This window comes from Balaenoptera musculus, chromosome 3 (assembly GCF_009873245.2).
Source record: "Balaenoptera musculus isolate JJ_BM4_2016_0621 chromosome 3, mBalMus1.pri.v3, whole genome shotgun sequence".
NCBI lineage: Eukaryota > Metazoa > Chordata > Mammalia > Artiodactyla > Balaenopteridae > Balaenoptera > Balaenoptera musculus.
In genome coordinates, this window is record NC_045787.1 from 80280306 (window position 1) to 80297198 (window position 16893).

Genomic DNA, 16893 nt, shown 5'->3' on the forward strand with positions numbered 1-16893 from the left:
CGCAGTGGTTGAGAATCTGCCTGCCAATGCAGGGGACACAGGTTCGAGCCCTGGTCTGGGAAGATCCCACATGCCGCGGAGCAACTGGGTCCGTGAGCCACAACTACTGAGCCTGCGCATCTGGAGCCTGTGCTCCGCAACAAGAGAGGCCGCGATAGTGAGAGGCCCGCGCACCACGATGAAGAGTGGCCTCCACTCGCCGCAACTAGAGAAAGCCCTCGCACAGAAACGAAGACCCAACACAGCCAAAAATAAATAAATAAATAAATAAATTTATTTTTAAAAAAAAGGAAGACCTGGATTTAAATATAGGTAGGTTGGGCTCCAGAGCCCATGCTGACCACTTTGCTCTATTAAATCCTACTTCAGTCAGAAATCTGGAAACTTCAAGATTTGAATTTTGGCCTCCACAGCGCTAATTATATTCCTTTTATTGAGCCATGTGGTCCCCACAAAACAGATTTCTTCTCTTCAACACGTTTCATATATTTTCCCAAAATTGACTCAAATGTGTCTTATTTGCAACATTCTATAAAAATGTATCTTTCAATCATTTTTGCTTTATGAAAAGAATTTTACAGAAAGTCTAAAAAATAAAGAGAAAATTAAAATTTTAATACTATTTCCAAAAATTATAAAAAATTCTTTTAAAGGTAAAGGGATCTAAGATTACATGCTGATATTTCATTTTACAAAATAAGGAAACAGGTTCAATAAACTTTTAAATAAAAATAATTTGTCCAAGACATAGAGCTAAATTTATGATAAAAAAATTCACAGGATCATCAGTATTATCAAACTCAGTCTTTTCTTTTAGTAGGTAGAAAATTAAAGGTTTTTTTTTTCACTTGATATGCTTAATTAAACATGCTAAGGTAAATCTATACTTTCCATTTTCTTTTATAAATCTCAAGAAATCCTGTGTCATCTTATCTATCAGGACTTATGTAATCTAAAAACCTGTGCTCTTTGCATTAGCTAGAATCTATGATCCATGGGTCAGAACCTGGGCCCAAATGGATCTATAGAAAAATTCATCTGCTGTTTTAGTGTAGGTAAAAAGAAGAAAGTGACATTCATTTTATTTCCACTGTTTGGAAATGTTCTATACAGAACTGCAGGTAAAGCAAATTTTTCCATAAAATTCTGTACATCTCCTTGAATGTCATTCTGTGTTGACAACTCTAGCACCCAATAATTGCCCAAGATATCATTGTGCTATCTCACATAGTATTTCCTTCCCTAGATTATGCACCATACATGAATCTTTCTGAATTCCATTTCTCTCTGTAAATATCTGGTCCTCTTTTATGAGAATTGATATTTGTGCTCAGATATTTTCTATTAATGACTCAATTATCTTTTGCATTACATGGAATATAGTTTCATTTTAGCAGTGCTACACCGAAATAGGAGCTTTAATCTAAGAAATGACTCTTAAAAACAAACATATAAATCACTAACCAACAGTAGATATTATAAACCTCATGGTAGATCTGTGGGGTCTGTATTTTTTTTTTAAAGCCATGAAGAAAAGTAGACTTTACTAGTTCAGCTGAAAGAGTAGGTACAGTAAAGGGGAAAAAAAGTACAGAAAGGGGTATACTTTGTTCAAGGGGCATTAGGATCCTTTCAGAATAAGATTGTTGCTCCTTTTAATTTTTCTTTTTCTAAAAACCACTATCTTGAGGTATTATTGACATACAAAAATTTATACATATTTAATTGAGCAAAATTCTTTGACTGTTTAAACCACTCCAGATGGAGAGCTTCCAGTTCCATCTCTGATTAGGTTTTGCCATGCTGCAAGGAGCACAATAACAAACCAAGATAATTCTTTCCCACTGCCATTGTTCTTGAAAAACTCTGCAGAAAAACAGTGAGGAATAAGGGCCATTTGTAGATTCTTTTCTAGCCTAAGTAGAGTTAAGTAAAAACGAGTAAAGTTGGGACATGTTTTTGATATAATGGTATCATTTAGAGGGATAAATTAAAAGAAATGTGTGTGTGTGGGCACACATGAAGTGTTATAAAACTATTCTTTTTCAATGTGGTGTATTTGACTATTAAAAATGAGGTATCTAGTAACTTGGGAGATTTCTTCTTTTTTTGTAACATATTTTCATCCAGAAGGCATCAATTTTCATGCTTTAGTTATTTATATATAATCAAAAGATCTATTTTTTAAAGACTAATAAAGTGTATTACACCATGATGCTAGAAGAGCTTAGCCTCAGACTATTCAAAAATTTTTCTAGAATTAAAGAAAAACATACAAACTGGCTAATATGAGTACCAATTTCTCATATTCACACTGGTAATCAGTTACAATGGAAAAAAAGTTTTAATATTCCAATTCCAGATCTGCTCCTTAAATCTACTCAGCACTGAGTTCAATTTATGAGAAAATCAGTTTTAGGAAAACAAGCAACTAATTGAGGGTCTAGTGCTGATTTTACCACTCTCTAATAGAGTTATAAGAAGATAAGCTTATTTAGACATTACTTTCCTCATATGCTAATTGAGATTTGGGTTCTCTCCCCTAATAACCCTTTGCAGATTTCATCCCAAATCTATTCTCCTACTTTCTGTGGTAATAAAGACTCCTAACATTAGCTAGGCATATGGCTATCCAAAATAAAGACTATAGGTAGCTGTCTCTCTTACAGTATGGTGCTGCCATATGATTAGGTTCTAGCCAATGAAATGTATTTGAAAGAATTGAATAACTTCTGGACAGTATCCTTGAATGGAAATAAGCTTCTCACTTTCCTCTACCATCCTCTATCCTACTGGATTGAAGGTAAAACTGATGGGTGACCCTAGATTAATTTTTGTAAATTATAAAGGCAACAAGGGAATAAAGCTTTTGAAGTAGCTCTAGCACTTCATGTAAGTAGGAATCTATTTTTGCATTGCTTATTACACACCTTTGTGACATACTTAATTTATAACAAGGACTGAATAAAAGGTTTTTAGGTTTGTGATTTATATTTCCTTAGCACCCTTCTTATTGTGGATGCAGGTTTTGCCCTCATTTTTATTTTGTACCTGCTTATTCAGTACTTGTACCCTATCTTCTAGTATTCTTAAAACTGTTTGAATTATATCCCCCTGTACTTTCATTTCACCATCTATTTTACTGGTCCAGAAATACTGAATAGTTTCTGTTCCTGCTCTTTTCTTACATATGCCTTTTAAAGTTAACTCTCTATTGCTAATCCGGTTGTCTTCCTTAATTTTCCACTTGCCTTTTTATTAACAGCTATTTCAAGGCTGTTTGCTGTTGTTGTTGTTATTGTTTTCTTGTTTTTTGGGGGGTTTTTTGCTTCTTTCTTGGTCAGCCTGATAGCTGCTTCTACTGTATTTATTTATGTGATAAGTCTTCTCTTTATAAACTGCAAAGAGCATGCTTACATCTCTTTTGAGCCTCTTACATGACTGCAGTTTTTGATGACTCTTTAACCTAAGATTTGAAATATTTGGTGTCAGCTAGATATGAAATGAGAATACTCATGTAGGAAAGACAAAGAAAAAACTGTTTATACAACAAAGACATCTTTACAATGAGATACATTGTTATTAGCTGCTGGTAAGTTTAAAAATTATAAATTATTTCATTTACTACTGAAGACATTTTGCATTTTGTAATAAGATTTGTTTTAATTTTTATTGATGCACATACAAAATCACATATCATATTATTTTGTCTTCCAGATATATTATTTCTGTTGAAGTAATGCAGTTTATAGTAGTATATAATTTACTTAGTATTCATTTATAAATACTGAAGATTACAAAATGTTTTTAAAAAGCAGTATTAGATTAGTAGAAATCAATCATAAGATGTAGGAGACAGAGTCTCCTAGTTTTTAAGAATCTATAGATATGTGCTAATGCATAGGTACATAATATTTTAGGCCTTCAGTATTCTTGATAGAGTAAAATTCTTTCATGATGCTCTGGGAAATTCCAACATGAAAAACACTGAAACAAACAAAAAAAAGTAAAAGATATATGTGCATTTAATTAAGACCCTAATAAAAATGCCTTTATATTTATATAAAAATTTTCAATATTCAAATCATTTTTGGATACATTTTTGGTTATAATGAAAGTCCAATGAAACAAGTTCTATTTATTAAGATTCCATCTTTTAACAGTCTCTTCAGCAAGTGATGTTGGGAAAGTTGGAGAGCCACATGTAAATCAATGAAGTTAGAACACACCCTCACACCATACACAAAAATAAACTCAAAATGGCTTAAAGACTTAAATATTAGACATGACATAAAACTCTTAGAAGAGAACACAGGCAAAACATTCTCTGAAATAAAGTGTACCAATGTTTTTTTAGATCAGTTTCCCAGGCAATAGAAATGAAAGCAAAAATAAACAAATGGGACCTAATCAAACTTACAAGCTTTTGTACAGCAAAGGGAACAATAAACAAAATGAAAACACAACCTACACACTGGGAGAAAATATTTGCAAATGATGCAACTGACAAGGGCTTAATTTCAAAAATATACAAACAGCTCATACAACTCAGTAACAAAAAAACAAACAACCCAATCAAAAATTTGGCAGAAGACCTAAACAGACATTTCTTCAAAGAAGACATACAGATGGTCAATAGGCACATGAAAATCTGCTCAACATCACTAATTATCAGAGAAATGCAAATCAAAACTAGAATGAGGTACCACCTCACACCAGTTAGAATGGCCATCATTTAAAAAAATCTACAAATAACAAATGTTGGAGAGGGTGTGGGGAAAAGGGAACCCTCTTACATTGTTGGTGGGAATGTAAATTGGTGTAATCACTATGGAAAACAGTACAGAGGTTCCTGAAAAAACTAAAAACAGAGTTGCAATAAAATCCTTCAATCCCACTCCTGGGCATATATCCAGAGAAAACTATAATTCGAAAACATACATGCACCCCTATGTTCTTAGCAGCCTTATTTATAGTAGTCAAGACGTGGAAACAACCTAAATATCCACTGACAGATGAATGGATAAAGAAGATGTGGTACATATGTACAATGGAATACTACTCAGCCATAAAAAAGAGTGAAATAATGCCATTTGCAGCAACATGGATGGACCTAGAGATTATCATACTAAGTGAAGTAAGTCAGACAGAGAAAGACAAATACCATATGTATCACTTATATGTGGAATCTAAAATATGACACAAATGAGCTTATCTATTAAACAGAAACACACTCACAGACGTAGAGAACAGACTTGTGGTTGCCAAGGGTGGGGAGGGATGGAGCAAGAGTTTGGGATTAGCAGATGCAAACTATTATATATAGGATGAATAAACAATAAGGTCCTACTGTATAGCACAGGGAGCTATATTCAACATCCTGTGATAAACCATAATGGGAAAATATATGAAAAAGAATGTATTATATGTATAACTGAATCCCTTTGCTGTACAGTAGAAATTAATACAACATTGTAAATCAACTATACTTCAATAAAATAAATTTTTTAAAAAAGAGTCCATCTTGTAATTGAGAGAACCGAGACTCTAATAGCTTCAATGCTGAGTATTATGTTGGCTACACAGTAATTAATTAGTAATTAAAATATGTCACAGTTATTGTTGGCATTATTTACTGTTATTGCTTTCACTAAAATGTAATTTGTCTATTATAAAGATCTTATTTTTTAAATTTTTTTGTGATACATGTGTATATTTTACTTTATTTTTTTTATGGAAGTATAGTTGCTTTACAACATTGTGATAGTTTATACTGTACAGCAAAAGTGAATCAGCTTTACGTATACACATAGCTCCTCTATTTTGGATTTCCTTCTCATTTAGGTCACAACAGAGCACTCAGTAGAGTTCCCTGTGCTATACAGTAGGTTCTCATTAGTTATCTATTTTGTACATAGCATCAATAGTGTATATATGTCAATTCCAATCTTCCAATTCCTCCCACCCCACCCTCCCCCTTGAGAAAAACAAATATCATATATTAATGCATATATGTGGAATCTGAAAAAAATTGGTATAGACGATCTTATTTACAAAGCAGAAATTGAGATACAGACGTAGAGAACAAACGTATAAAGATTTTAAAAATCAGAACTTGGCACAGTTCTATGTATACTAGTATATACTTAAATTGGAAAAATATACTGTGGGTTCTGACTTAGTCTGCCATCATCCACAAAGGCATTGCTCCTCAAACATTAATGTGCACATCAATCTTTTGGTGAGGTTGGTAAAAATCCGATTCTGATTCAATAATTTTGGACTGTGTGAAGTATGTGCCTCTCTAACAGATTCCCAAGTAATGCTGAGAACCATAAACTAAATTTTAGGAACAAGGTTTTAAAGAACTGGTTATAATGAGTGTGTTTAGGAGACTATTTCTGGTTACCATTCAAGAACCTCTTTCATGTGTCCCAGATGGACTTACGCCTCCCAGTGTGTGCTGAGAGAGCTCTCACCCATATTCTTTCAAGCTCTTTTAATTTTATCATTAATATCCAAAATCTCTTAGCTACGTAGACTTTATTATTGAATTTTGTTTGTAAGGTCTGAGTAAATTGAATATTCCCCCTTGCCAGACCACATCCCCTTACCTCATATTCACTCAAAGAAATTTATATTCACCTCTATTGTTTTTCCATGCTAATAAAATTATATAAAGCACTATATTTAGAGGTGTAATTTTAAATTTGTTTTAGAAAAATGAGATCATAATAAAACTACCTTTCTGCATTTTACAGTTTTCACTTAGTAGATCAAGATGAAAAACTTCTGTGTGACTACTCTTTTTAATATATTCATATTCTCCATAGTTTGGATATGCCATATTTTATACAACAATTGTTTTATAGAGAGGCAGCCACCTTATTTCATTTTTTTGCCACAGCACAGTTACAGTAAACATCCTGTAACTGTATGAGTGAGACATATTTCCATAGGGTATATTCATAGAAGAAATATTGACTATACATATTTCTATTTTAATGGATTTTGTCATAGAGATTTCTAAGTACTGTACAATTTACATTTCTACTATCAATATATTATAGTACTTCCTTTTTCCTGTTAACAATGGTATTGCTAATCAGAAAAATATACATTGAATGTACCATATCTTGTAATGTAATATCAATAAACCACTTATTATATATATTTGCCTATTTCCAGAAAACTGGCCACACTATATTACAGAGGTTAACTCAGTTGCAAATATTTTTTTTTAATATCTTTACTGGAGTATAACAGCTTTACATTGTTGTGTGAGCTGCTGCTGTATAACAAAGTGAATCATCTATAGGTATACATACATCCGCATATCCCCTCCCTCTTGCATCTCCCTCCCACCCTTCCTATCCCACCCCTCTAGGTGGTCACAAAGCACCGAGCTGATCTCCCTGTGCTATGCGGCTGCTTCCCACTAGCTATCTCTTTTACATTTGGTCGTATATATAAGTCCATGCCACTCTCTCATTTCGTCCCAGCTTAAACTTCCCCCTCCCCATGTCCTCAAGTCCATTCTCTACATCTGCATCTTTATTCCTGTCCTGCCACTAGGTTCTTCATAACCTTCTCTTTTTTTTTTTTTTTGTTAGATTCCATATATATGTTAGCATACAGTATTTGTTTTTCTCTTTCTGACTTACTTCACTCTGTATGACAGACTCTAGGTCCATCCACCTCACTACAAATAACTCAATTTCGTTTCATTTTATGGCTGAGTAATATTCCATTGTATATATGTGCCACATTTTCTTTTTTTTGTTGTATTTTTGTTTTTCCTGTTAATCTTTTTTTTCACGTTTTTATTGGAGTATAATTGCTTTACAATGGTGTGTTAGTTTCTGCTTTGTAACAAAGGGAATCAGTTATACATATACATATATCCCCATATCTCTTCCCTCTTGCATCTCCCTCCCTCCCACCATCCCTATCCCACCCTTCTAGCTGGTCACAAAGCACTGAGCTGATCTCCCTGTGCTATGTAACTGCTTCTCACTACCTATTTTACATTTGGTAGTGTTTATATGTCCATATATACACTACCACTCTCTCACTTTGTCCCAGCGTACCCTTCCCCCTCCCCGTGTCCTCAAGTCCATTCTCTAGTAGGTCTGCATCTTTATTCCCGTCTTGTCCCTAGGTTCTTCATGACAATTTTTTTTTCTTTTTTTTTAGATGCCATATGTATGTGTTAGCATACGGTATTTGTTTTTCTCTTTCTCACTTACTTTACTCTGTATGACAGAATCTAGGTCCATCCACCTCACTACAAATAACTCAATTTCATTTCTTTTTCTGGCTGAGTAATATGCCATTGTATATATGTGCCACATCTTCTTTATCCATTCATCTGTCCATGGACACTTAGGTTGCTTCCATGTCCTAGCTATTGTAAATAGTGCTGCAATGAACATTGTGGTCCATGACACTTTTTGAATTATGGTTTTCTCAGGATATATGCCCAGTAGTGGGATTGCTGGGTCATATGGTAGCTCTATTTTTAGTTTTTTAAGGAACCTCCATACTGTTCTCCATAGTGGCTATATCAATTTACATTCCCACCAACAGTGCAAGAGGGTTCCCTTTTCTCCACACCCTCTCCAGCATTTATGGTTTGTAGATTTTTTGATGATGGCCATTCTGACTGGTGTGAGGTGATACCTCATTGTAGTTTGATTTGCATTTCTCTAATTGATTAGTGATGTTGAACATCATTTCATGTGTTTGTGACCACCTGTATATCTTCTTTAAAGAAATCTCTATTTAGGTCTTCTGCCCATTTTTGGATTGGGTTGTTTGTTTTTTTGATATTGAGCTGCATGAGCTGCTTGTAAATTTTGGAGATTAATCCTTTGTCAGTTGCTTCGTTTGCAAATATTATCTCCCATTCTGAGGGTTGCTTTTTTTTCTTCTTCTTTATGGTTTCCTTTGTTGTGCAAAAGCTTTTAAGTTTCATTAGGTCCCATTTGTTTATTTTTGTTTTTATTTCCATTTCTCTAGGAGCTGGGTCAAAAAGGATCTTGTTGTGATTTATGTCATAGAGTGTTCTGCCTATGTTTTCCTCTAAGAGTTTGATAGTGTCTGGCCTTACGTTTAGGTCTTTAATCCATTTTAAGTTTATTTTTGTGTATGGTGTTAGGGGGTGTTCTAATTTCATTCTTTTACATGTAGCTGTCCAGTTTTCCCAGCACCACTTATTGAAGAAGCTGTCTTTTCTCCATTGTATATTCTTACCTCCTTTGTCAAAGATAAGGTGACTGTATGTGTGTGGGTTTATCTCTGGGCTTTCTATCCTGTTCCATTGATCTGTATTTCTGTTTTTCTACAACTACTATACTGTCTTGATTACTGTAGCTTTGTAGTATAGTCTGAAGTCAGTGAGCCTGATTCCTCCAGCTCCGTTATTCTTTCTCAAGATTGCTTTGGCTCTTCGCAGTCTTCTGAGTTTCCATACAAATTGTGAAATTTTTTGTTCCAGTTCTGGTGAAAAATAGCATTGGCAGTTTGATAGGGATTGCATTGAATCTGTAGATTCCTTTGGGTAGTATAGTCATTTCCACAATGTTGATTCTTCCAGTCCAAGAACATGGTATATCTCTCCACCTGTCTGTATCATCTTTAACTATTTTCATCAGTATCTTAGGGTTTTCTGCATACAGGTCTTTTGTCTCCTTAGGTAGGTGTATTCCTAGGTATTTTATTCTTTTTATTGCAGTGGTAAATGGGAGTGTTTCCTTAATTTCTCTTTCAGATTTTTCATCATTAGTGTATAGGAATGCAAGACAGTTCTGTGCATTAACTTTATATGCTGCTACTTTACCAAAATCATTGATTAGCTCCAGTAGTTTTCTGGTAGCATCTTTAGGATTCTCTATGTATAGTATCATGTCATCTGCAAACAGTGACAGTTTTACTGCTTTCCGATTTGGATTCCTTTTATTTCTTTTTTGTCTCTGATTGCTGTGGCTAAAACTTCCAAAACTATGTTGAATAATAGTGCTGAGAGGGGAAACCTTGTCTTGTTCCTGATATTAGTGGAAATGGTTTCAGTTTTTCACCATTGAGACCGATGTTGGCTGTGGGTTGTCATATATGGCCTTTATTATGTTGAGGTAAGTTATCTCTATGCCTACTTTCTGGAGAGTTTTTATCATAAATGGGTGTTCAATTGTGTCTAAAGCTTTTTCTGCATCTATTGAGATGATCATATGGTTTTTATCCTACACTTTATTAATATGGTGTATCATATTGATTGATTTCTGTATATAGAAGAATCCTTGCATTCCTGGGATAAACCCCACTTGATCATGGTGTATGATCCTTTTAATGTGTTGTTGGATTCTGTTGGCTAGTATTTGGTTGAGGATTTTTGCATCTATGTTCATCAGTGATACTGGCCTGTAGTTTTCTTGTTTTGTAACATCTTTGTCTGGTTTTGGTATCAGGGTGATGGTGGCCTTGTAGAATGAGTTTGGGGGTGTTCCTCTCTCTGCTATATTTTAGAAGAGTTTGAGAAGGATAGGTATTAACTCTTCTCTAAATGTTTGATAGAATTCGCCTGTGAAGCCATCTGGTCCTGGGCTTTTGCTTGTTGGAAGATTTTTAATCACAGTTTCAATTTCATTGCTTGTGATTGGTCTGTTTATATTTTCTACTTCTTCCTAGTTCAGCCTCATAAGTTGTGCTTTTCTAAGAATTTGTCCATTTCTTCCAGGTTGTCCATTTTATTGGCATAGAGTTGCTTGTAGTAATCTCTCATGATTCTTTGTATTTCTGCTGTGTCAGCTGTTACTGCTCCTTTTTCATTTCTAATTCTGTTGATTTGAGTCTTCTTTTTTTCTTGAAGAGTCTAGCTAATGGTTTATCAATCTTGTTTATCTTCTCAAAGAATCAGCTTTTAGTTTTATTAATCTTTGCTATTGTTTCCTTCATTTCTTTTTCATTGTTTTGTGATCTGACCTTTATGATTTATTTCCTTCTGCTAACTTTGGTTTTTTTTTGTTCTTCTTTCTCTAATTGCTTTAGGTGTAAGGTTAGATTGTTTATTTGAGATGTTTCTTGTTTCTTGAGGTAGGATTGTATTGCTATAAACTTCCCTCTTAGAACTGCTTTTGGTGCATCCCATAGGTTTTGGGCCATAGTGTTTTCATTGTCATTTGTTTCTAGGTATTTTTTGATTTCCTTTTTGATTTCTTCAGTGACCTCTTGGTTATTTAGTAGCATATGGTTTAGCCTCCATGTGTTTGTATTTTTTACCAATTTTTTCCTGTAATTGATATCTAGTCTCATAGCATTGTGGTCAGAGAAGGTACTTGACACAATTTCAATTTTCTTAAATTTACTAAGGCTTGATTTGTGACCCAAGATAAGATCTATCCTGCAGAATGTTCCATAAGCACTTGAGAAGAAAGTGTATTCTGTTGTTTTTGGATGGAATGTGCAATAAATATCAGTTAAGTCCATCTTGTTTAATGTATCATTTAAAGCTTCTGTTTCCTTATTTATTTTTATTTTGGATGATCTGTCCATTGGTGAAAGTGGGGTGTTAAAGTCCCCTACTATGACCGTGTTACTGTCGATTTCCTCTTTTATTGCTGTTAGCATTTGCCTTATGTATTGATGTGCTCCTATGTTGGGTGCATAAATATTTACAATTGTTATATCTTCTTCTTGGATTGATCCCTTGATCATTATGTAGTGTCCTTCTTTGCCTGTTGTAATAGTGTTTATTTTAAAGTCTATTTTGTCTGATATGAGAATTGCTACTCCAACTTTCTTTTGATTTCCATTTGCATGGAATATCTTTTTCCATTGCCTCACTTTCAGTCTGTATGTGTCCCTAGGTCTGAAGTGGGTCTCTTGTAGACAGCATGTATACGGGGCTTGTTTTCGTATCCATTCAGCCAGTCTATGTCTTTTGGTTGGAGCATTTAATCCATTTACATTTAAGGTAACTATCAATATGTATGTTCCTATTACCATTTTCTTAACTGTTTTGGGTTTGTTATTGTAGGTCTTTTCCTTCTCTTGTGTTTCCTGCCTAGAGAAGTTCCTTTAGCATTTGTTGTAAAGCCGGTTTGATGATGCTGAATTCTCTTACCTTTTGCTTGCCTGTAAAGGTTTTAATTTCTCTGTCGAATATGAATGAAATTCTTGCTGGGTAGAGTAATCTTGGTTGTAGGTTTTTCTCTTTCATCACTTTAAATATGTCCTGTCACTCCCTTCTGGCTTGCAGAGTTTCTGCTGAAATATCAGCTGTTAACCTTATGGGGATTCCCTTGTATGTTATTTGTTGTTTTTCCCTTGCTGCTTTTAATATTTTTTCCTTGTATTTAATTTTTGATAGTTTGATTAATATGTGTCTTGGCATGTTTCTCCTTGGATTTATCCCGTATGGGACCCTCTGCGTTTCCTGGACTTGATTATTTCCTTTCCCATATTAGGGAAGTTTTCAACTATAATCTCTTCAAATATTTTCTCAGTCCCTTTCTTTTCCTCTTCTTTTCCTGGGACCTCTATAATTTGAATGTTGGTGCATTTAATGTTGTCCCAGAGGTCTCTGAGACCGTCCTTGATTCTCTTCTTTTTTCTTTATTCTGCTCTGTGGTAGTTATTTCCACTATTTTATCTTCCAGGTCATTTACCCGTTCCTCTGCCTCAGTTATTCTGCTATTGATTCCTTCTAGAGAATTTTTAATTTCATTTATTGTGTTGTTCATCATTGTTTCTTTGCTCTTTAGTTCTTCTAGGTTCTTGTTAAACATTTCTTGTATTTTCTCCATTGTATTTCCAAGATTTTGGATCAACTTTACTATCATTACTCTGAGTTCTTTTTCAGGTAGACTGCCTATTTCCTCTTCATTTGTTTGGTCTGGTGGGTTTTTACCTTGCTCCTTCATCTGCTGTGTATTTCTCTGTCTTCTCATTTTTCTTAACTTACTGTGTTTGGGGTCTCCTTTTCGCAGGCTGTAGGTTCATAGTTCCCATTGTTTTTTGTGTCTGCCGCCAGCGGGTATGGTTGGTTCAGTGGGTTGTACAGGCTTCCTGGTAGAGGGGACTGGTGCCTCTTTTCTGGTGGATGAGGCTGGATCTTGTCTTTCTGGTGGGCAGGACCATGTCCAGTGGTGTGTTTTGGGGTGTCTGTGAACTTGTGATTTTAGGCAGCCTTTCTGCTAATGGGTGGGGTTGTCTTCCTGTCTTGCTAGTTGTTTGGCATGGGGCGTCCAGCACTGGAGCTTGCTGCTTGTTGAGTGGAGCTGGGTCTTAGCGTTGAGAAGGAAATCTCTGGGAGAGCTCTCCCCGATTGGTATTATGGGGAGCTGGGATGTTCTAATGGACCTATGGTCTGATCTCGGCTCTCCCATCTCAGAGGTTCAGGCTTGACACCCGGCCAGAGCAGCAAGACCCTGTCAGCTGCACAGCAGTGAATGTGGCATTCTCCGTTATGAAGTCAGATTATGAGGGTCTATAATAGCTGTTCAGCTAGAACTGGCTGACTTGGTAGTAATTTGTCTAGGAGGCTGTCTCCAGCAGCCGGTGGCTAAAAGAGTAGGTCTCTGGATGTGCTCCCAGAATCTTAAACATTTTCATAGAGGTCTTCACGGGGTTCAGTCACGGATTCGGTACCGATGGTCTCAAGAACACCTTACTCTCTCAAGGTTGTGTGCTTCAAACAGCTCCTAAGTCTGAGGGCCTATAAGCTGCAGGAAGACAAGACCACCTGGGGTGGCCTGCAAGCCATGATTCTTGCCACGAACCCTGCTGCTGCCACTGTGGGATCCGGCTTCCCCTGCTGCTTTTTATTCTGAAAAGTCAGTGCAGGGAAGCAGCATTCTAGATAGAGCTTGCTAGCCAGGGGGACACCTCAAAGGACTGTGGTGAATATTAGATGAGTCAGTACACGTCAAAGTTCCAACAGCTCTTCCATCTCCTTTAGTATCACATCTCCTTCCAGGCATTCCACACTCACATTCATTCAGGTTGTTGCACAGCCCAGTCCAAATCACCTTAAAATCTGCCTTGCTGATAAATCTAGTGTGAGAGGGATCAAATTCTTGAAACTTTTTTCTGAGATCATCCCTTAAATAACCTCACCACGAATCAAACATGGCCGTGAATTGGAGGTATCTGACATTTCCATCTTCATCAGGGTGGATTCTGTGAAGTAGCAACTCAACATCTTCATCAGTAATCTCCACACCAAATCTTGAAGAAGTCTTGTTACCACACACAAGCCCTTTTCCTGAAGTAGCGGCAGGACAACTCCAGTCTGTGACCATGGGCTAGGGTCAAGGCTAGGATAGGTGCAATGATGAATATAGTGGTGGAGGATGTGGCTGGTCGCAGGGGTTCCTTAGTGAACAGCTTGATTGCATCAGCAAAGGGTTGGAGCAGACCGTGAGGGCCTACAATGTTTGGTCCTTTTCAGAGTTGCATGTAGCCTAAGATTTTACGTTCTACTAGTGTCAGGAATGCTACGGCTAAGAGGATAGGGAGGATGAGTGTTAGAATGTTAATTATAAACATTTTGTTGGGGAGAGGATTTGAACCTCTGAGTGTAAAGGTTTAAGTTTTATGCAATTACCGAACTCTGCCACCTCAACAGGGCCCTGGTCTTGGGCATACTTGTTTGCGCTTGGTTATTAAGTTGAGACTAGGTCATTAATTATTTGAAGGCGCTTGTTTGAAGTTGGCCTTATTTCTCTTGTCCTTTCGTACTAGGAGAAATGCGTAATAGATAGAAACCGACCTGGATTACTCCGGTCTGAACTCAGATCACGTAGGACTTTAATCGTTGAACAAACGAACCCTTAATAGTGGCTGCACCATTAGGATGTCCTGATCCAACATCGAGGTCGTAAACCCTATTGTCGATATGGACTCTAGAATAGGATTGCGCTGTTATCCCTAGGGTAACTTGTTCCGTTGATCAAGAGATTGGATCAATAAGTGATATTACACTTTGGCTAGTGAGCCTAAGTTTTAATCACTCGGAGGATTTTTTGTGCTCCGAGGTCACCCCAACCGAAATTGTCAGCCCATATAAAATTTTGTTATCCCTTGGTGGTTTAAGGTTGTGATTTTTGGGTTGATTAATTGAAGCTCCATAGGGTCTTCTCGTCTTATTTTGTTATCCCCGCCTCTTCACGGGGAGGTCAATTTCACTGATTAAAAGTAAGAGACAGTAAAACCCTCGTGTGGCCGTTCATACAAGTCCTTAATTAGAGAACAAGTGATTATGCTACCTTTGCACGGTCAGGATACCGCGGCCGTTTAACGATTAGTCACCGGGCAGGCAGTGCCTCTAATATTGGTTATGCTAGAGGTGATGTTTTTGGTAAACAGGCGGGGTTTGTGTTTGCCGAGTTCCTTTTACTTTTTTTAATCTTTCCTTAATGCACTCCTGTGTTGGGTTAACAGTGTTCTAATAAATAGTCTAGTGTTAGATTTTATTTATTTGCTGTTAATTATTAGTGTATTATCAGTTACTAATATAAGCTCGTGCTAGGAGAAAAATTTCTTGTTACTCATATTAACAGTGTTGCTTCTATGTTTATATAGATTAGTCCAATAGTCATGCTAGGAGTTGATTTGTCTAATGTTGGAATTAAAACATTGTTTTATTGTCGAGCTTGAACGCTTTCTTAATTGATGGCTGCTTTTAGGCCAACTATGGTGTATGTTTGGTTTTACTCTCTAGTGAAGGTTGTACCCATATCTAAAAAGCTGTACCTTTTTAGACTAACAGTTAAATGTACGTCAAGGCTTGGCATGGCTTTTAGTATCATTTAATGTTGAACTGAGATTCTTTTCATGGACAACCAGCTATCACCAGGCTCGTTAGGCTTTTCACCTCTACTTATAAGTCTTCTCACTATTTTGCCACATAGATGAGTTCGTCCTAGGTACTGCTCATAAGTAGCTCGTCTGGTTTCGGGTAGTTTAACTTAAGGTCTCTTTGCTAAGTTATTACTAGTTAAGTCATTATGCAAAAGGTACAAGGGGTAAGCTTTGCTTTTTATTACTTTTGGGTTTTTCTTTCATCTTTCCCTTACGGTACTATTTCTATAGCGCCACTGATGTTTAAATTTCTATCTCCTATACTTTAGAAGGTTGGTGAATGTTTTATTTGATTGGTCTATGGTAGTAAAAGGGGGGTGGGGGTGGGCTAGAGCTGGTTCAAGATATGCACGGGCTGTGGAATCTTCTAGGTGTAAACTAGATGCTTTGTTTAAGCTATATCTTGTTTTGTCCAAGCACACCTTCCGGTATGCTTACCTTGTTACGACTTGTCTCCTCTCGTATAAGTTGCTTGGCCTGAGTTAATGAACTGTGGCTTTAGCTGGGGTACTTGAGGAGGGTGACGGGCGGTGTGTGCGTGCTTCATGGCCTTATTCAATCAAGCACTCTGCTCTTGATTTACTACTAAATCCTCCTTTGGTTTTTAAGTTTCATAAAAACTTTCGTGTGTATAGGGATATTCTTAGTTTAGAAAATGTAGCCCATTTCTTCCCAACCCATTGGTTACACCTTGACCTAACGTTTTTATGTAGGATGATTATGCTTACTTTCGTTCCCTTTTAGGGTTTGCTGAAGATGGCGGTATATAGACTGAAGTAGCAAGGGTTGGTGAGGTTAATCGGGGTTTATCGGTTACAGAACAGGCTCCTCTAGAGGGGTATGAAGCACCGCCAAGTCCTTTGAGTTTTAAGCTGTTGCTAGTAGTACTCTGGCGAATAGTCTTGTTTTGTGACTACTGGGGTTTATGGCTAAGCATAGTGGGGTATCTAATCCCAGTTTGGATCTTAGCTGTCGTGTGATCAGATCATATTAAAGTCACTTTCGTAGTTTGGCTTAATTTTAATTATGGCT

The 16893-nt window shown here is 36.4% G+C and overlaps 1 protein-coding gene across 2 annotated transcripts in view; it reads right to left on the reverse strand.

Moving 5' to 3' along the window:
* Window positions 1–16893, reverse strand: part of LOC118892844 — a 621373-nt gene that overhangs the window by 455510 nt on the left and 148970 nt on the right. The window lies entirely within an intron of this gene.